The 22530-nt window shown below is 41.7% G+C and overlaps 1 protein-coding gene across 1 annotated transcript in view; it reads left to right on the forward strand.

Annotated features, from left to right (window-relative positions):
- Positions 1-22530, forward strand: part of LRRC14 (leucine rich repeat containing 14) — a 566103-nt gene that overhangs the window by 141833 nt on the left and 401740 nt on the right. The window lies entirely within an intron of this gene.

A 22530-nucleotide genomic window follows, 5' to 3' on the forward strand; every position in this document is an offset into this window, starting at 1 on the left:
GTTTCTGGTCACTTAGCAGTTATTAAAGGTAACCAGAAAGCCTGCTACTATATAATCTTACACTGTTAATGGAAAATAGTTACTAATTGGCACCGTACTAATAAACAGTGCCCATGCAGAAATTCTGTACAACTGGAACTTCAGTATTTGTGTATGTTACTCTTCTCGGCTCTTTATTATTCCTCTATCTGTGTTAATTTGTCAGCCATTTCAACATGTCTGCCCGTGTTATCACCTCCTTTCTTCTCTGTCTTTGGTCAAGCATTTTGTGAAAATGAAACAGTTTTGCATGTTAGACCCCTTAAGAAACAAGTTGCACTTAGAATCTTAACTTTGTGCTGGAAAAGTTAATTCTGTCTCCTTTTGAAACAGTTAATCAAGCTGATTTATGGTTCATGACATGGAAAGACTGTGTTGCTTATTGCTCTGATATCGGAATTGCAAGCCGTCATGGTGGGTTTTAACCCTGTTTGGTTTTCCCTTGTGTATGTTACTTAACACATTCCTCATTCATGCCAAATAATGCTTTAGGGCTTACTTTGAAACAAGCCATCAATATCCCTGTTTTCTTTCCTGAAACAGAAAAACAGGTAGGAAAAGATTCTTCATACTCTGGATGTGCACAGACAACTAAAGTAGTATCCTGACAGAACTAAGTCCTTTAGAAAAATTGAGCAGCTGTTTTTATCTCTTTTGATGGAATAAAGAAAGAGCCTCCCATGTCAAAATAGATTATTTCCAGATGGTTGTTCCTTGCTTATTGCTTTTTGTTTTTCCCAGCATGGTAAATCACTTCTAGGCAATGTCAAGGCACACACTACTAGAGACATATTTCTTTGATGGGTGGCCTGTGGAAGCATTCTAGAGGCAGCTACTTGCTTCTTTGTGCGTACCTTTACAAGGTAGTACAAACTGGCTTCCTTTTCTCACTCCAAGAGAGTCTTTGTTAGGGCCATTATCCAGGGGTTGTTGAATCCTAACCCTTCCTAGTCCCACACTGGATAAGCTGTGGTAATCTACCCATATAGCTAAAGACTACTGCAGCAGTGATGTGTGATAAACACAGTCCAGTTGTGTAAGTTGCACTTGCTATAACAGTAGATGTTCGATGAAATTACAACTGCTGCTGCAGTAGCCTCACCCTGCCTCCATCTCACTTTTTCTTCTTTTGGATAGAGTTATGTAAGCTATTATGTTCCTAATTCTATTTTATCAGAATAGTGGCCTCTCTCCTTTTTGGGGGGCAAATAAGTCGTGATGTATTTTGGCATCCAGGTTGCTGCTTTCTCATTATGTAGCTCAAGCTACAACAGCAAATGCATAACGTGTGAGTTGTAACTGAAGACTTTGGGAGACCGGCTGGCCATTATATCCTTGGCAAGGTATAACACATATTGCTAAAGGCTACTGTAGCAAAGATTTAATTGAACATCTCTGTTATGGTAGGTGCAGCTTATGCTACTCTACTGTCTGGTTCCATAGGCCCGTATTCAGTAGCATACCTGGACACCCCCCCCCCCCCCCATTTTTTTGGTCTTGGTCTTGATCTAGCAGTCTGTTTTTATGCTGTCCACTTTGCATGGCATACCAGATATCAGAAGAGGGAGGTCTGGTTGCTACCAGTGATCCAAAGAGGGCTGTCTGGTCACAAAACAATGGGTTGAGGGAGTATGTTTAGTACCGTGAGAAATTCTTAAACAGCAAACTGCCTAATGTCTGACAAAATTAGTCATGCTATTACTGATCCTCATCAAGATCTGTTGTTATCCCGAGTATACAACTTTCACTTTTTCTCCTTGTTAAGCTTTTCTGCTAGTAAGCGTTACCATTGGAATGAGTATATTTAACTATCAGGGCAATCTGTGAATGCCTGTAATATTGGTTCATTACATAATACTAGCATACATACTATGAGGAGTCGGCAGGAGGCCATAGCATATACCTTGCATATGTGTAAGTAACAGGACTAGAAACTTGCCAGCATTTATAATTAATTACGGTCATGTTCATGCACATCTTTCTTAACAAAGAAACCTTAGCTAAGTTTACCAACACTCCATATACATTCCATTCCAAGGATTACAGTGAACTGCAGTATTAGAGTGCTTATGCAGGGGCAGTACTTTTAAAATTAAGTGCCTCTACTTTTTATCTAAAATGCCCATGTACACTTCTACCAAGTCTGAAGATAGTAATGTAGACTTCTGCCAAATAGCTCATTCTGCATGCCGTTGGGCGCAGATTAATAGTACTTTGTAAGTTACTTGTACAGATTAAAACAGCTACATTAATGGAGTAATTGTCCATTCTGCTGCTTGCTATTTCTTGATGAGACTGATGTTAGAAAAATGTGTACATTTATATTCAGTAGTCTAATCTACAGATTGACATCATGACATGGGCATATACTGATTCATAGGTAGGTACTAGGCTATTGGTCCTAGGGCCTATATAAGCCTAGCCAAAAAGGTGCCCTGGCTTTCGCCACCCAAGAAAATTATTTTCCTGTGCTCCTGTGAAAGATAAACAAGGCTCGTTCTTGATTCAGCTGGGCATTGCTGCAGAGAACTGTTTCACTTACATACTAAGACAGGACTGTCCAAAGATATGTAGAAAGTGTCTGTACCCTTATTTTGGCCCACAGCCAGGGCTGGACATATTTAGTGTGATGATTTTTTGCTGTACAGTAAAGAGAAGATTCAGACAATAGAGCAAGGCCCGTGTTGCATTTCTACCCACTGATAAGTATTAATTCATCATTTCTTTACACAAGCTTCAGAAGAGACACATTTGACAGCCAGAATGTTCCCAAAGGCACTAAAACATGACTGCATCCGTCCTATTGCTTCTGCAAGTAAGATTGCTTAAGAGGAGGATCAAGCAATACCTGTAGAGCCCCTGTGACCAACACGACCAGCATCTAGAGGAATTCCTGTGATCACATCCATCTGAATGGAACTGTGTTGATGAGCTACAGAGGACAGCACCAGCCCTGTCTGTCCCTGCAGTTCTATAGAGACAAGAAAGACACTGCCTTTGAATTACCTCTGAGACTCGCATAGTCATTCAAAAAACAGGGCATGTAACCCAAGAATGTGAAGAGCAAGCCTGTCAGTATGAAAGAGGTGACTGCAATCATTTGTCCTCCAAGCTTCAGGCCACTATTCAAACTAGAGACTTTTGAAGTAGCAGTAGACAGTGCAGCTGTGATGTGGTACATAAGCAAGCAGGTGAGTATACAGTCTTATCCTCCCTGTAAGCAGGCTGTGCAGCTTTAGAGCCTGGCTGTCAACATGGACATGCATCTGCAAGCAGTGGGTGCCTTTTGAAATTTTGAGGACCTTGTAATTGGGATGATGGAAATAGAGTAAATGAAAGCAAACATGATGGGTAATATATATTTGTTTGAGTTTGCTTATACCTCCTACTGCAAGATACAGCATTCTTGGAGTTGGTGTATATAAGTATCAGGGGTGTCAGGGTAAGAAGTGTGAAAGGGTGAAGCCTCCCTGCAAAAAAATTCTTTAAAGGTATAACTGCAATTTGTTTTGAGTTAACTGTTTTGTTACAGACTTGCAGGTTATTTTTCAAACCGTAAAAATTCCCACAGTGGGTTTCCATTCTTCTGAAAGGAACTACAACCAACATGCATCTTGTGCATCCCAAACATAGCTGCAGGCCACCTAAGCAGAACCCTTTGAGACCAAGAGAAATAGAAATGGGACAAGAAGTCTTTCTTGAGAATATAAAGCAGCTTTGTATTCTAGACATGAATCTGTTTGCATTTCTTCACAGCTGTCAGCTTAAGATAATTTGCTTTCATAACTTCTGTCCAGCAGAATTGGTGCAATTGTGATGATTAACATTATACTGGATGGTGGTGGACATTAGGTACGTCTGTTTCTGATAAATTTACAAAGTGCACGTGACAGAGAAAAAAAATGAAAACTTACATATGCATTTTTTTTTTCTGTTTGGGACTGAGCATTGGGCCCATACCATGATGCCACCTTTAGTGTTTTCTGTACTGGGTTTCATAAGAGCCTTGGGTGAAAGAAGGTAATGCTACATAGATAACTAGATAAGAAGAATAAGAATACGCTTGTGGACTTGTCCCAGGCCACAATGGCATGTGTGTCCAGCAGCTCTTAGTTTCAGATGTCCCCAGCTAAAAAGAAGTTGGTGGAGGAGGTTAGGGAACATGGGAAACTTAGGAATGGAAGGGCATTTCCCTGTGCTTAAGGGTACCATCTTGGTAGGATGCTTATGCATTCCCAGCCCTAGTGCTTACCTTGTTTTGTTTTGGCAGTGCCCCCTTTGGAGGCCATCGTACCATTTTGACTCTAGCACATCTCCCTGATTAACTCAAACAGTTGCCTGTGGGCATCTGAGTCCAGTGCCTGTTTAGTGATCTCTAGGAGGAAGAACAATTCCAAGGCTTTTGTTAAGTGATAGTATGTCAAAATTTAGTGCCCCTCCAAAACCAGAAAAAACAGCAAATTAAACAGAAGTGTTCACAGAAGCTCTGTACAGCCTTGTCAGTGGCTGCATAGAGGATTCTGTAACTACCAGGAGTAAGCTCAAAACTAACTCCTAAAACAAGCCAACCTGTTGGCATCCCAAATTAAATAGGCTATATAACAAAAGTAAAAAAAAAAAAATCATGGCCAAAATCATGACGTGCAACTCCCATAAAGATAAGAACTCTCTCATCAAATTAAACAGGCTACTAAGAGGGCTAATGAAGTCCAGTAAATCTAATTTTGAGGTCAAGGTAACCTCCCCAGCAAAAGAAAGCTATAAGATGATCTTCGCTATGTCAGAAACCTCAAAGGCAGCACAAAGTAGTGTGTTGAACTGGTGGTTAATGGTGCCATGTTCACCGAGATGGATGATATAGTGAATCTGCTGGCTGACAAATTCACTTCCAACTTTACTCCCCATTCACCTCCACAAGAAATACCTTCAAATATAACCCCTCCAACTATAAATAGAGAGCTTGTCCTTGCTAAAGTCAAGAACGCAACCTCAGTGTGTCCCAAGAATATCATGGGATGCCTCTTGAATAGTCTAAAACTTGATATTACTTGTGAACCTCTGCTATCTCTGTAAAAAACAAAAACAAAAAAAAAATCTTGCTTTTTTCCCACTTTTCTGAGAGTTAAAAAAGTTCAGTTACAGGCTTGCTGTTCCTGAACTGTTTGAAAGTTTCTGTGAGGCCATTTTTGCTTGGGCTGGAGGAGGGTCTCTCTGTTGATCAGTGGCAGTGACTAACATTGAGCAGCTTCCCTGCCCCCCGTAGAGGTGGTTACTGACTTGAAACTGTAGTTTTATTGGCCACTAGGGGTCATTTCCATAACTCCTTCATCTTCCTCTCTTAAAACCTAGTTGCCTCGTGGTTTGAGCGTCTTTTCAGGCTTGTTGGCTGTTGGTGAAGCACCCTCCAAGAGGAAAAAACGCTGAGAGAAGAAGGGAGCCACTTTTGAGATTTTAAGTATTTTTTCTCTGTTTATTTGCTAAGTTTTTCTGCATAGCTGCCTAGCTTGAGCATTTTCTGGCTTGTTTAACTTGATTTCTGTATTAGTAGCTGTATTTAGAGCACAACCAAAAGCTGTTTGCTGAATTTCCTGTTTGCACTTAATTTTAAATCGTTTTTTTCTTAAAACTTGCATATTTTCTGTCCTTGACCTAGCACTCTTGTGTGGGGTCATTTACTGCACTGTTATAACTATATATTACTTGTGAACCTCTGCTATCTCTGTAAAAAACAAACAAAAAAAATCTTGCTTTTTTCCCACTTTTCTGAGAGTTAAAAAGTTCAGTTACAGGCTTGCTGTTCCTGAACTGTTTGAAAGTTTCTGTGAGGCCATTTTTGCTTGGGCTGAAGGAGGGTCTCTCTGTTGATCAGTGGCAGTGACTAATATTGAGCAGCTTCCCTGCCCCCCGTAGAGGTGGTTACTGACTTGAAACTGTAGTTTTATTTTCCCTTTTGGGTCTATTCCTGCTTCTTTCCAGCCCCTGCTATCAAGCACGCTTTAACGTGCTTTAGCGGAGTTGCCACTAGAGCAGCATCGGGCAGCGCCGGTTAAACAAGGTTAAACTCTTTCTGGCTCCAGAAAGTCTGTTCTTCAATTTTTCCCTTAGAACTGCTCTGTTAGGAACCTAAACAGTTTACACCTACACTAAAAGTGCAGCACTTGTTCCAAATAGCTTTTTCTTCTCAAAAGCTCAGCACTTGTCTTATAAGCATATCCCTTGTCTTATAAGCATTCTCTTTGCAGGTCAAGCACTCCTATATTATACAAATCTCTCACTAGCAAAACCCCCCAATTCCCTGCTAAGCCCACTACTTTTCTGTCTCATACCAACTCATAATTCTTTCTAGCATGTCGAAGGGTCAGATGCTGGCGTCCTCTCCTGCCCAGTTGGTGAATCTGGGAATTCTGAGACAATGTTACAATTGCCTCATGTACACGGACAACCCTCTCCTCCTCCCACATAACACTAACACTTGTGAGAGATGCAGCTATTTAGCCAGACTGGAGGCTGAGCTCTCTCAACTCAGGACTGACAAGACCAGGCAGGAGGAGAAGGCAACTACACACAACACAATACCAGTCTCACATAACTCAACCACACCACTGAATCAAACACATAAACACACTAAGACATACTCGGAGGCTCTGAGTAAAAATTTACCTAAACAGCAGAGGCCTCCAAAGCAGACACCCAAGCAACTGCAAACTCAATACACCACACAAACAACACATAAACAACAAAATCAGTGTGCAAAGCAGTCACTGCCCTTAAGGCCAAATACAGCACCAAACATACTTGTCATAGGTGACTCCATAGTCAGACACACTGGCGTCCAGCTCACCAGACTGAGTAAGGAGAAGGTCACAGTAAGCTGCCTGTCGGGCTAGAATCCGCCACATAACACAAGCACTCAGGTCTCTCAACAGCAGGTACAAGTATGACTCAGTCATTGTCCACGCTGGTGTCAGCGACCTGAGGCGTACCTCCTTGGACTACATGAAAGAGACATTGAGGAGCTCTCTGATTATGTAGCCCAGGCAGGTATGACCCTGACCTTGAGCAGTATCCTACCTTCACCTAGAATGATGCCACAATACAGTGATAAGATGATCAGCTTTAATAATTGGCTTAAATTCTGGTGTCATTCAAAGGGGATCAATGTCTGTCTGCCTGGGATGACATGCTGGACAAGCCACGCTGCTTAAGGGGCGGCTTGCACCTGTCACCCTAGGCTTCCAGATATTGGCAAAGGCTCTTGCCACCCCATAGTGCCTTTTTAGGCAAGGCTCAAATTCTAAACCTACCACCCTAGAACACAAAAAGTAAAAAACTAAGGGTAATGCTGCTCAATGCCAGAAGTCTCAATCTCAAGATGCACGCACTCGAGGCCCTTCTCAGTATGGAGAACATTGATGTCTGTGCTGTGACAGAAACCTGGTTCAAGGCTCCTGAGAGCACCCCAGCACTAGCAGGTTTCACCTCATATCATGCGTTCGGCCCCAAAATCCGGACAACACCAAGAAAGGAGGGTGTCCATATTCATAAAGGACACCCACACCTCAAGGTTGGTGGCAACGCCGCGATGCATCGGAGACCATCCAGGTGCAATTAACCATAGGCAAGACTGCTCTGCAATTTGTAGCATGTTACAGGCCACCCTCTCAAACTCAGGAACCTCACATGGCCTTCCTGAAAACAATGGAGGGATAAATGTATCTCCAAACACCATCATACTAGGTGACTTCAACTACCCTAATATAGACTGGGAACACTACTCAAGCCCAAACACTCTAGCCCAAAGGTTCCTGGAGTTCATAAACTCAAATGCCATGGAACAACTAGTCACCATCCCCACAAGAGGAGAAAACATACTTGATCTCATCATCACGAACATGGGATCACAATGTTCAACAGACGAAGTATATCCCTCACTGGTGAGATCAGATCATAAACTAATCTCGCTGGAGGTCCTCATCCCCCCACCTGAAATAAAAAGACCACAGTGAAAAACTTCTCAAAAGCCGACTTCACACTTCTAAAAACTAGTGTGGTCTCCTTTAAGGCCCCTGAGCCAGTGGTAAACATTACTCAAACCGCTGAATCACTTACAAATGCCTTCTACCAGCACCTACAGGACTGCATGGATCAGGCAATCCCAAACAAAACTAAGACTCTTTGTACCAAAGGCAAGCGTCCAGTCTGGTGGACCCCAGCCATAAACAAGCTCTACAACAAAAGGAGGAAGCTACTACAAGATAGAGCAAAATACTTGAAAGGTAAGACACCTTTGATCATTATAAGTAAAAAACTAAGAGCTCTCATAAAATCATCCAAGGCAAATTTTGAGAGAAAAATCGCCAAGGACTCAAAAGACAATCATAAGGCCTTCTTTAGCTATGTTAGAAACCTAGGAGGAATCTCCCAGATATGCTCAGAATTAGTTCAAAATGATGTGAAGATTACTGAACCTACACACATTGCCAACATACTGGCTGACAGGTTCAGTGCAAACTTCTCCCCCCCCCCAAAGGAGAGATATCTATACCAGAGGATTGGAGCCCCCCAAACATCTCCAACGCCCAGGTGAGAACTGCTCTCTCCAAAGCAAAAAACACAGCATACATGGGACCGGATGGTGTCCCCGGCTGTGTGCTCCACGAATTCAATGAGGAATTAAACCCGCAGTTAGGACAGCTGTTTAATCTTAGCCTCACCTCAGGATACGTACCCAAAGAATGGCGCGGCGACTGTGGTCCCACTTCACAAGGGCGGTGCCTCCACCGACCCTGGAAATTACCGTCCCATTAGCTTGACAAGCCTTATCTGCAAAGCCATGGAGAGGATCATAATGGAACTCATAAATAAAGACATAGGGAACTTGCAGACTTTGGATCCAACCCAGTTTGGCTTTGTCAAAGGCAGATCATGCCTTTTAAACTTGGTTGACTTTTTGAGACAGTCACCAAGGCCATTGATGAGGAAAGGCAGTCCATACAGCCTACCTTGACCTGGCAAAGGCCTTGACACAATACCCCACTCAGGTAGAATCGAAAAACTCATCAGCTTGAATGTAAACCCATACATCACAAGATGGGTTGCAAACTGGCTAAGTGACAGAACCCACAGGGTCAGAGTTGCTGGAGCCATGTCAGACTCAAAGCCTGTCACAAGTGGTGTCCCACAGGGCTCAGTCCTGGGTCCACTCTTGTTCGGCATCTACTTTTCTGAAGTACAAGCAAACACAGGAGTGTTATGGCTGACAAAGTTTGCAGATGACTGCAAACTGAAGCCATAGTCGAAAACACATCTGGCACAGATATCCTTCAGAAGGGCCTCACAGAAGCGGATAACTGGTGCCAGAGCCATGGCCTAAAGTTAAATGCCAAGAAATGCATAGTCATACCCTTCGGGAAAAACAAGGTTACCCCTAGCTACCGTATAGGTGGCAATCCACTGAGCACAGAAGAAGTCATCAGGGATCTGGGGACCCAGGTTGACAGTAGCCTTTCGTTTGACACTCATGTTGCTAAAGTAGTTAGGAAAACCTTCTACATTGCCCACCTGATCATGAAGGGATTCACATCTAGATCAAGGGAGGTCATCGTCCCCTGTACTCATCACTCATTAGACCTATGATTGAGTACAATGCCCCATTCGAATGTATCTGACCCGACACCTGCAGCAGCTGGAAAGGCCCCAAAGTTCCTCACCAAAAGGATAAAGGGTCTCAAAAATATGTCTTATGCTGCCCGACTGAAAGAACTCCAGCTCTATTCAGTCTCATACCGCTTGCTCAGAGGTGACCTGTGCTTGACATATAAGGCCATGTCAAACCCTGATTTGATGAATATGCTTCACCTCAAAAATCTAGATCCCTCAGAACCACAAGGGCGGAGACTTAAACCTTGACACGGTTATTAATAGAACGTGCTGGAGGGACAGATTCATCACCCAGAGACTCCCTATGCTGCGGAACAAAATCCCGGTACATGTGAGGCAGAGCACCTCGCTGGCCTTGTTCAAGAGGAATCTTGACCAATGGATGGGGGATCGCAGATATACCCCAGGGATTACTTCAGTGTCACTGCTTGACAGAGGCACAGCAAAATAATAGGCATAGTTTTATTCAAACTAAAGGGGTGGCGAAAGCCAAATAACTATGGGCTAGGCTTATAAATGCCCTTGGGCAGATAGCCTAGTATGAACCTATGAACCTATGACTTATCTGGCCCATTGGAGTTACTATTTAACTACAGTCTCAAAACAGGCTTCATGCAATGAGAATGGAGGATTGCAGTGGTCTTTCATATTCATAAGGACAGACCATCAACAGATCTCACAAACTACAGGCCCGTTAATCTGCCTAGTCTTGTATGCAAAGCCGTGGAATGAATTAACATGGAAACGATCAGCAAAGACATAGGAGACCTTTGGACACTGGATCTATCCCAGTTTAACTTTTTCAAAACAAGATCGTGCCTACTAAGGCAGTGGATGAGGGTAAAACAGTGCATACTGCCTATTTTGACCCAGCTGAGGCATTTGATACAATACCCAACTCAGGCATTGTTAACAAGCTTATGGAATTAGGCTTAAACCCCCTGTATAATTCACTAGATCGCTAACTGGTTCACAGATAGGACCAGGACCCAGTAAGTTAGGATTAGTGAGACCACCTCCACAAAGAGGCAGGTCACCAGTGGAGTCCCTCAGGGCTCCTTGCTGGGCCCACTCCTGTTTGATATGTACTTATCAGAATTCATGGCCAGTTTCAAAGACCTCTGGCTGACCAAGTTTGCAGATGATTGCAAACTGTGAGTAGTCATAGAATCCCCCAAAACTCAAACATCTTCCAAGAGGGTCTAACATAGACAAATGACTGGTGCCAAAACTACGGCTTAAAACTCTGTGCCAAGAAATGTATTATAATACCTTTTGGGAAGTCAGCCAGCCCAGGAAACTATCATCAGTAAAGCAACCCTGTGTAGACCCACTAGTCAGGAATCTGGAAACACATGTAGGGAGTGACCTGACCTTTGACCAACATGTGTCTATGGTAGTAAGGAAATCCAGGGATGCCATTGTACCACTATACTTGGCCCTCATCAGACCCTTCATTGAGTATAGTGCCCCCTTCAGAATGTACCTGACCAGACACATGCAGCAACTGGAATATCTACAAAGGTTCCTTTACTAAAGGAATACAGGGCATAAACACAATGTCATATTCAGATCACCTCAAAACCCTGTCTGTATACTCTGTCTCCTACAGACTACTGAGAGGCAGTCTATGCCTGGCATATAAGGCATTCTTGAACCCGATCTGATGAGCTATGCAAAACAAACAGCATCAGACCTACTAGATCTAAAAACCTAAATTTTCCTTCCAGCATAAATAGGACAGGTCTGAGAGACAGATCTGTATCTCGGCAAATTCTCATTCCCTGGAATAGGCTCCCTATCCATGTGAAACAAAGTTCCTCCGTAACACTGTTTAAGCATAACTTGGACCATTGGTTAGGAAATCAAAAGTCACCCCTGGTTTGGTGCCTACATCTCTGATGGCCAAAGGCATTTAGTAAAGTATGTCATAACCAGCAATTAGCCCTATATAAATGTCTAAAACATATAATTTGTGGAACACATTTGGGTTAAACTAGGCTTATAAAGGTCCTTGTGGTCGATAGCCTAGTATACACCTGTGAACCTGTGTGATCTTTTGGTCTTGCACCTTGTGCATATATTGTTGTCCATGTTACTGCTTGTAGGGCTCTCCCTCACATATGGATTGGTGGCAGTAGTTTGGATTCTCTACATTGTGCATCTGTAGTGTGCAAAACATTGTTGTCACCAAAAACCCTATGAACCCTTACAGCCACAATGTATCTATACAGAAGTATGCATTGTACAACAGTTATTTCATGTTTTGACAAAGTTCAGGAACAAGCAAAATAAGCTCTGAAGAATATGGAAAAGTATTCTGCAGCACAACTGATTAGAGAGTATAACTCAAAGGGTTGTTCGTCACACGTCCTTCCACCCACAACTGTATGAAAAATTCCCAACGTTCCACCCAGTCAGATGAAAGAAGCAGCAATACAAATACAAAAGCTGCTAGAAAAAGAGTCATCCAGGAGGTCCCGCCAGACCATATAGAATCTGGAACTTATTCAAGATTCTTTTTAGTGCCAAAGAAAACAGGGGCCTGGAGACCAATTTTGGATCTCAGTAACTTGAACAAGTCTGTTCGAGACACAAAGTTTATGATGGTCAGCCATTTGTTACCAGTTCAGAGTTCTGCCCTTTGGTCTCACCACAGCCCCCAGGGTGTTTACTAAATGTATGGCATTAGTAACAGCTCACTTCAGACTGTAAGGATTCTGGGTGTTTCCATATCTGGATGACTAGCTCATTACCGCTCCAACCAGGCATCAATTAATAAGAGCAAGAGATCAGGTTCTCCAGACATGTTCTGATATGGGGATAACCATAAAGTATGAGAAGTCTCAAATAGAACAAACCCAGAATTTGGAGTTTGTAGGAGAACTGTTCAACACAAAGTCAATGATAGCTTCAATACCTTTTTCAAGGCTTCAGACTGTAAGGTCACAGGTCGGAAGAGTAATCTGCAGTACCAGGATTTCAGTCCGCTTGGTCCTTCAATTTCTAGGATCAGTGTCAGCGGCTGTACCACTAGTACCTTTAGCCAGATTTTATATGAGGATCCTTCATTGTATTCTACAACACAACTGTCGATACTGTACCAACCCAAGTCAACCCCAATACGAATCATCCACATATGCAAGAGGGATCTCGAATGGTGGATTCAATCGGACCAGGTTCTGCAAGGCCGTCTGTTCATTCCCCCTCAGCGCAATGCCATAGTGACCACGGACATTTCCCAATTGGGGGTGGAGGAGGGCATTTTCTGGGGAAAACAGTCCAAGGCACTTTATCCCCCAAAGAAGAGATGAGAGCAAATGTTTTAGCATTGCAGGCCTTTCAGAATGGTCTCCCTTTGGGGATGATTGCAATTTAGACAACATATCAGTAGTTTGGTACATCAACAAACAAGGAGAAACCAGATCTTATCCCTTGTGTCGAGAAGCACTCAGAGTGTGGCAATGGGTGATCTTATCAAATCACTTTCTCATAGCAACGTACATTCTGGGGAGGTCCAACTTGATAGCAGACAAGCTGAGCAGGTGCATTCTTCTACCTCACAAATGGTCTCTCAACAAGAATGTAGCAGAAATTATTTTCCGACAGTGAGGCCAGTCTTGCTGCAAACTTTGCTTATCCCTTAAACAACAAATGCAGCAGCTACTTTGCCCTAATCCCCCCACAGAGGAAATCACCAAGGGGATTATCTCCTTCACGATTGGCCACCTGGTCTACTTTATACTTATCCTCCAATGACACTAATTCTGAAATTCCTACAGGAAGCTGCCATGTTGAAGAACAAAGTCATCCTCATTGCACCTTACTGGCCTCGACAGATATGGTTCCTCTTCCTTTGACCTCATTTACTTCACCAGCCTTGGATTCTGGATCTGATTCTAGACCTACTATCTCACCTGACAGGCGTGATTCACCCAGACATTTCAAACCTCAAGCTTACAGCCTGGCTTCCCCAATTCCGTTAATAGCCAGACAACCTATGCTCTCTTCACCTGTCCGACATGTACTTTTATATTCCCATAAGCCCTCTACACAAAAACTCTACACCAATAAATGGAAAAGGTTTGTTTACTGGGATCACCAAAATAATGTTGATCCTTTTTCAGCTCCCATACATAACATCCTGGAATTTTTGTCTATACTTTTTAAAGAAGGAACTAGTTCTTCAACAGTTAAGGTTCAGTTAGCAGCTATGTCGCATTTTCACATTGGATTTGAGGGTTTCTCAGTTGCTTCTCCTAAGCTCTGCAAATCATTTTTGCAAGGCACTCTTCTTCTAAGACCTCCTTTTAAAGACCCTACTCCCCATGGAACCTGAATCTGGTACTGCAAGCTCTTACTCATTCCCCATTCAAACCAGCAGCTAAGTGTGACCTTAAGTACCATTCTTGGAAAACAGTTTTTCTGGTAGCCATTACTTCTACCAGACAAATTTCTGAGATTCAAGCATTGTCCTCAAAACCTCCATACTTGAATTTTTACAAGATTGAGTTACTTTGCGAAGTAATGCATCCTTTTTTTCCTAAGCTGGTGTCAGAATCTATTATTAATCAGTCCATTAATTTGCCAGTATTCTTTCCTAAATTTGCTAACAAGGGTGAATACGTTACATTTATTGGACGTTCACAAGCAATTATGTTTTTGCCTAAATAGAACAAGAGACATCAGAAAATCTGACCAGTTGCTTGTCTCATTTGCAGAAGTAAAATTGGGAAAGCCACTTGTCAAAGTAACTTTAGCCAGATGGCTTGACTGATTGTATATCATTTATTTGTAATAAATTGGCCATTACCTTACCAAAACTGTTACATGCCCATTCAACTAGTTCAATGGCAACTTTCTTGTTTTTTTAGTCTCGAATGTCCATGAATGATATTTGCGTAGCAGCAACTTGAGTCACTCCCTATACCTTTCTTACTCATTACAAATTGGATTTGCTCTCCAGAGGTAAAACATCACTTGATTCAGCTGTGCTCAGGAATATCCTTCCTTGAGTCCACCAGGGATCTTAGGTAGCTGGGAACTCTGTCACATCAATTGAGGATAGAATTAAAATTGACAACATCAGATAAAGAAGTTATGTGCTCGCCATAATGTTCCATCTGTGTTGTTCATTTTCATTCTTCCTCAAATCCCCCCACCAACCCCCATCCTTTCTAAACTCATAGAAGAATAAGTGGTTTACGAACATTACTGTCCTTTATATTGAGCTTCAGATTTAGTCTTCTTCCTGTTTGTCTACAAGTACTTTCTTTCTAGTAAATCATCAAACAAGATCTTAGGTACTTGGGGTTGGAGCATTATGGGTAAGGGAGAAGCCGTACAGTTTTTTTGGTTGCCTCAAGTTTAAGCAACAGTTGAGTGGGACCCAAGGAATCGGATCCAAACCCATTAGTTGAGAAAGAATGAAAATGGACAACAGAGATGGAACATTATGGTGAGTGCATAACTTCTTTTTTTTCTGTCTAAACTGTTGTTGCTAGGAAACAATGTTTTTACACACTGTGATTGAATTTCTATGGGAGTTTGTATATAAATGCTTATGTGAAGGTTTTATGTAAAAAAAAATCTGCAGATTCTATAGGTTCATGTTTTGGGGGCAGGATATTCTGCATGTGAAGCACTGTCTGTGGTTTACTTGCATCAGTACCACTTTTTCTCCATTTTACTTTTGCCGATCTCTCCAGGATCCACTGTCTGCCTTCAAGGTAGTACATCAAGAAGTGGGAAATTTGCCCTTTCCCCACTGTAGTGCGATCTCCAAATTAGTATATATAATTAGCTGGGGATGTGGGGGGGAGGGGGACAAGAGCAGAAATTGATGAATGGGATTTCCGATGAAATACCATTTGTTAAAGTGTCACTTGAAGTGATATAGACCTCTCATTCTCTGCTTTTACCTACAGAGCAGCTACCAGTTTCCATAGTTTTATCTTCCTATCTGCAAGAAGAAGAAAGTTGTTAGGGAGTCTGTAGGTAGTTAGGTTGGCTCCTGTTGTGCCTTAGCCACTGGTGTTTGATTCTGGTGCTGCACCTACAGCCACCAAGTAACAGAGGATAGCCATGTCTTCTGCAGCTGTTTGGATACCCTTGATGGGCAAGGGAAAAATACTCTAATTAGTCTCAGAGAAAGGGGCAGGTAAAGATCCTTCATTCAACTGGGATAGGGACTCTGAATGTGGAGTGAGTTTGCCTACCATAGAATGGTCATTTTATGAAGAGTTTCCCTGGAAAGATGAACACAGTAAGAACATCTTCCCTCCCCTTGTTAGTTTCTGTGGGCATTGGAAGATTTGCTGGAATTTGCTAAGGAACTCCTGTCTGCCTTTTCTTTGCCTGCTACTGCTTCAGGTAAGAAAAGAGTTCCTGTCTTTGACTTAAGTTGTCATTCAGAAAAGAAGGCATTACAGGGTGATAGTGGTATTTCTTCTCTGACTAAACATTCTTATTCTGAGGAAGGTATATTTTCAGATTTTTCTCTCTGAAAGATTTTTCCTTTTCTGAGACTTTATCTAAGATGAAAGAGGTTTTTCAGAGGGATCAGAATGAAATTCCTATTGTTCAGAAAATGAATTATTATTTGTTACATTTTTATATGCCTAAATCTGTAGCAGTTTCTCCTGTTTTAGAGTAGGTTTTTGTCATTGCTGCTAGTTTGGCTGGCTGTCAGCTTCCTGCCCTCGGGATGTCTGGAATTATACACAGATTCTTAGTCTCATAAATATTTGGTTTCCAATCTTAAAGCAGATCGGCAGTAGTTTTCTTATCTAAAATTGCTTGTATTAAAGAGATTACTGCTACTATCCACATTCTCTTTGATGAGGTTGGGAAAGCTTTTAACATGTTATGTAAGAAATTGTGTTCTGCTATGTTAACTTTCATGATTTTAAGCTGTCAAGCTACTAACTTAAAGTTTGTAGTTATTTGAGAACATGCAAATGTTAATATTTAGCCTGCCTTTGTCTTTGGTTCAGAATTCTTTGAATGACTGTCTAACATCTGTTTGATGTATGTTATTAGCCATGCTTTAAGTGTGGTTGTATGCTGTTGATTCTTCCTCCAGGGCTGCTGCTACTGGGTCAGTAATGAGAAGATTGCCTTGGCTTCATTCTCAGAGCATTCCTAAAGATGTTAAAATTGACATTTTAAATTCTACCTCAATTAAGTCCTTCTGCAGCTTAAGTACTTAAGCAGTGTGATGAAGTGGGAAAGTTGCTTAAATAAGTAACTGATATTTTAAGGGTTCCTGTCAAGGGTTATAATGTCAGCAAAGGCAAATAACTTGAGAACCTTTTGCCAAAATGGCTTTCATCTGCATTGGAATTTTCATCTTTCTCCGTTGTTGTATGACCTCAAAGTTGGTAAATCTACATTCAGGAGTATAAGAATGCCCCACATGAGTGTATGGGGGGATTGCCCCTTTCAAAAGAAGTATGTGTCTGAGGACTGATGGAAGTAGTTTTAGTAAACAGCCTTTAATTTATTTGCATTCATCGAAACTGCTGCCTGAGTTAATGTGTATCCTACTTTTCAACCCTTCCTTTTTAGAAACAGTTAATTTTCCTTCGTCTTCAGCTCCCTTTTTCAGTAAGGAAGTTAAGCAGCAAGGAGCCATCAAACAAGAGTTTAAAAAGCAATGGGAAGGAGGCTCCAAAAATCAAGGACTCTCTCAGGCTTCATTTTCCCTTGTGGCCCCAGATTGTGGCAGACAAAGGGGTTTTAAATGCAATTTAGCCGGGATAGACTTGATAATGGGAATCTCTCCCTCCCTTTCAGGAGGATTCTTCCTTGCCCAGTGAACCAAGTCTCCTTATTTTCTCCCATTTTGCAGCAAATACTTGCACAGGGAGTAATAGAACCAGTTCCTTCCTCCAAAGATGCTGCTTCTGGGACAATAGTGGGAATATTATTTCTTTCTCTAAACATTCCTGAAGATGTTAAAATTGACATTTTAAATTCTGCCTCAGACAAAGAAAAGCTTTTTTTCAGGCATTTGTCTAGTAGCAAAGAGGCAAGGGTACCAGAGGCCTGTGCTGGACCTTTTCTTTCTAAGCCTTTTTGTCAAGATTCTAATGTTCAAAATGCATTCCCTTCAGTCACCTTTACCTCTTTCTCTAGCTTTCATTGTAAAGCTAGACTCAAGGGATGCTTATCATTGCATTCCCATTTGCAAGCAATTCAGACTTTGTGATTTTCTGTGTCTGGCTTACATTATCATTTCTCTGTCTTACTTCTTGGATTATCCACTGCTCCAAGGGTATTCACAAGTGTCTAGCTTGACTAATCACTTATTGTAGACTCAAAAGCATTTGCATTTTTCCTATTAGTATGACCATATTATCTTTGCAGACTCTTTTTCCAGTTGTCAATAGTCTTTAGCAACTGTTCAGAATCCTCTACTCTGTCAGGATTTTCAAATTAATTTTCAAAAACATTCTCTCATCCCCCCCACAGGTTTGTATTTCTAGGTTGTCTGTTAGGTTCTTCCCAGGGAAGAACCTTTCTTCATCCAGTCAAGGTAGAGATGTTTTGAGTTCTTCCAAGCAAAGTCAGGCATCTGCAAGGGAATTTCTCAAGATATGGGAATTCATGGCATTGACGATCATCATGCTTCCCCTAGGCATACTCCAGTGGTACCTCAAGTAGCTCAGAGTCTTCACCCTTTGTCTTTTCAGGTGCTTGTTCTGGGATTTGTGAAAATAAACATTTTCTGGTGAGAAGATCAGATGTCTTTCAGCCCAGGTCTCCCATTCTCCCTTCTGTCCTCTCCCCAGTTGTCACTACAGATGCATCAGACTTGGTCTGGAGAGTGATTTCCAAAGGGGTGAAAGTGCAAGCACTGTGGAACCCTCACAACAAACAGAAGCACATAAATGTCAATGAGATGTTGGCAGTGATAAATGCTTTGAAAGCCTTAAATCATCTCTGGTCTTCTGGACCACTGCAAGTGTACACAGAAAACAATAATGTGATGTGGTACATAAACAAGTGAGTACCAGATTGTACCCTGTTTGCAGACTTGCTGTGATAGCAACACAGCTCATTTTGACTCTGCAGCATTCATAAATTCTGTCAGAGCAAGTTTTGGATGTAGACAAAACTAAGCAATACTAGGACAAACCATCACAAATGGAAACTTCATTCTGGGGACTTCCAAGAATTGCTCCAACTGTGGAGAAACAGCTCAAATAGATCTTTTTGGATCCTCTCAAAACGGACAACTAAAGGCATTCTGCTCAATGACTCCTTGCACACAGGCCTGGAAGATGAATGCCTTTCCATTCCCATGGATGGGAATGCTCGTCTATGTTTTTCCACACTTTCCACTGATACCCAGAGTTCTTCTGAAGATCCAGAAAGACTTCCCAAAAATAATCATGTTGACTCCCTATTGGCCCAGGCAATAGTGGTTTTCTTTTCAATCTGGCCAGCACAATTACTACAGGCTTCCCCACAGACTGGATTTGCTCACACAAGACTAGGGTTGTTTTGATACATCTCAGCCTGAAAACTCTTCAGCTAACCACCTGGATGATAGAATGTTGATACCTTTTAGGCACCTTTTCTCTGAGAATGTGCAGCAGGTACTAAAGGAGACAAAAAAGTGTTACTAGAAAGTCATATATGTCAAAGTGGAAAAGATGTTCTAGTTGTTGCCAGTCCAACCGTGACATTCTTCAGGCCCTTCACGTATGGTTCTTCATTATTTGTGAATTACTGTCCCGACCTCTCTTATTCCTGTATCAGGGTTCACTTATAGGCCATTTCTACTTGTCTGCCCTTGGATCCCCCTTTTCTAACAATTCTCAAGTTTAAATAGTTTTTGAAAGGGTGTTCTATGTGAAACTAAGTGGCTCCTCCTTGGAATCTTAACTTTGTGCTTGAAAAAGCGTACTGTTTTTTCATTTGAACCAGCTTATTAGGCTAAATTAAGGTTATTAATATGCCAGACTGTTTTACCTATTGCTCTGACTTCTGCTAGGAGAATATCTGAGATACAGACTCTTATAGTGAGTCAACCATACTCATTTCCACAAGGACAAGGTTTGTTTTGAGAACTAATCCTCCTTTAATACTTGAAGTGGTATCAGTGTTTACTTTAAGCCAGGCTATTAATCTCATTGTTTTCTTCCCTGAACCAAAGAAAAAGGGAGAACATATTATTCCCACTATAGATGTTCACAGGTAACTGAGACAAAAACTAGCCACTACCTAGACAAATTTCAGTCTTTCAGGAAAGCTGATCAACTGTTTGTCCCCTATGAAAGTAAGAGGAAAGGACAACCAGTATCAAAGCAGGGAATTTCCAAATGGTTGTTTCATGCTATTGCCTTTAGTTACTCACCATAATGAGCCACTTCCAGACAAAGTTATAAAGGCTTTGTCATCTTTGGTGGCTTTATGGAAAGGGGAGGACTCTGGAAGTTTTCTAGAGGCAGCAACTTTGTCCTCTGTGCATACTTTACTAATCACTACAGACTGAGTTCCTTTTCTGGTCCAGAACAGGCTTTGCTAGGGCCATTCTCCAGGAGTTTCTAGTGTCTTTATTTACTTTTCCTCCTTCCTTATTAGGTTCTGTGGTAATCATCCCAAGTAGCTTAAGGTACTACAGCAATTATCTAAATCTTAAACAGAGTACCACTGTATAAGTAAACCTACCCTTACAGTAGATGCTCTAATAGCCTCCCCTCCCTCCCTCCAGGCCCCTTAATTTGGTTATTTTCTCTTTGGATTGCTGGTGTGTGGTTGAATAGACCCTTGTGAGCCTCTCCTCCCTCCAGGCCCCTTAATTTGGTTGTTTTCCTTTTGTATTGCTGTTGTGTGGTTGAATAGACACTTGTGCATATAGTTTGACCGGGTTTATTTCCCAACATTATCCTTTCAGAGCTCTTATCCCCCTTTTTCTTTGCATAAAATTTCTGAGTAAATTGATGCTCTGTTTTTGTAATGGAGTTTCCCCTTCAAGCTCTTGACATTTAGAGTACTTGTAAGGTGCCATTAAGCTTTGAAAGCAGGCCAGTCACTTGAACAGGACCCAAATTTAGTCTACTGCACCTGTAATCTGTTAGAACATCTGCTACTATGGTAAATTAACTTACACAATTCATTCCACATTAGGAATTGCTGCTCAGTTACAGAGAATTGTTCCCTCCTGGAAGAGTTATTGGATTCAGACTTGGAAGAGGAGGACTTGCTTTATTCTGAACAGGTTTACTGTCCTATGGGGTATGATACTAATGAAAATGGTATTGTTTTTACAGGTTATCATCCAGAGGATCCCTTTTTTTGGGGAGACAAGGAATTTCACGATGGAGGATATCAACTCTTCAGCCCTAAGCAGCAGTAGATAGTCTTTGATGCTTGAAGGCTTTAAAGAGGAAATGCGTGCTAGCTCCCTAAATGCTTTTTCATAAATCATGCTTAGAAGTCATGACTTATATAAATGCTTAAATCGGAAACCATAACTGCTGCAAAAAAAAAAATATATATATATATATATATATATATATATATAACAGTTCTATTCCTGGGGAGGTTAAAACAGCATACTTGCTTAAGTTTTAAACCTCCTTTGATTTATATATTTATCACATTAGTTTACCGGAATAGTTGGACTGGGTGGAAAGCTACCCCTTTTCAGCAAAGTCCCGAGAAGAAAAGCTCCAGCAACATGCTAACATTACATAAAGAAAATCAGAGGTGTACAAGTAATCAACAAGTAAAGATACAACATTTAAACATAATGCCATTAGTTAATAGCCGCATCATCTAAAGAGCAATAAAACATATTTGGAAAAGAACTTGGTAGGATAAAAAGGAGCAATGGAGGATTAGTATTAAGAGGCGATAGAGATTGTTTTAGGATAGGTAGAAGGACGAAGGGAGATATAGAGGACAAGGAGGGGATATTGGGCCAATAATTGAGAATATAGTGCTTGGAAAAAGTAAGAGGTAGAAGGGTAAGGGCATTTGTTATCCAGGAGATGTTCTTCGTGTTTCACTGTTGCAGTCATCACACTTGGGTTATCTCCCTGCAAGTAGTCCTCAGGCAGCCCGAATACCAGAGACTTAGTATTTCGGTTGCTGTCGATTCAGTACTGATGTCAGGTTGTCAGGGGTATAAAAACAGGCAGCTGACGCCATTACATCAGTCTTTCTTGCGGAGCCTGAAGCAGAAACAGTTTGCACAAGTGCTGGTTGGCCGCTACCTGAGTTTTCGTTTCCAAATTGAATCATCTTAAAGTCTTCTAAAGCTAAGTACCCCGTTGGGGATCCTTTTTTCTTGCTCTAACCGATGTCAGAAAAAGTTAACAATTGTCTCGCCTGTGGAAAGCAAGTACCACACTGAGATTTCCGTTTGTACTGCGTCACCTGTTTAGGCCCAGACCATGACATATCTCGCTGTCGATTTTGTGCCTAGTTCAATGCCCGAACTATTTGTCGTCAGGCCCTTATTGTCGCTAAATATTTTGCTCACGATCTCCGTATTCTAAAATGGCTTTGGTAAGCCATCTGACTACCGATCTTCTGAAAAAACATAAGGATAAAGACAGACCTCACAGGCTCAAAACTGCCGACACTTCTGTTAAGCTTGGTTGACAGTTAGCTGGTACTCAATGAGGTGTTTTCGCAGCCCCTGATGCCCGCTTCTGTGGATTCGCAGGCCGCTACCGACACCTGTTCGAGTCCAGTATGCCGGAAGATGCTTCTTTGACTATGGAACCTGCGGATGTCTCTACCTTGGATGGGTCCGGAGCCACTGTGCAGGCACTGGCTTCTGAGGAAGTTCTTTGCATTACCAATATTCAA

This window comes from Protopterus annectens, chromosome 3.part1 (assembly GCF_019279795.1).
Source record: "Protopterus annectens isolate FY-2018-M chromosome 3.part1, PAN1.0, whole genome shotgun sequence".
Classification (NCBI taxonomy): Eukaryota; Metazoa; Chordata; order Ceratodontiformes; family Protopteridae; genus Protopterus; species Protopterus annectens.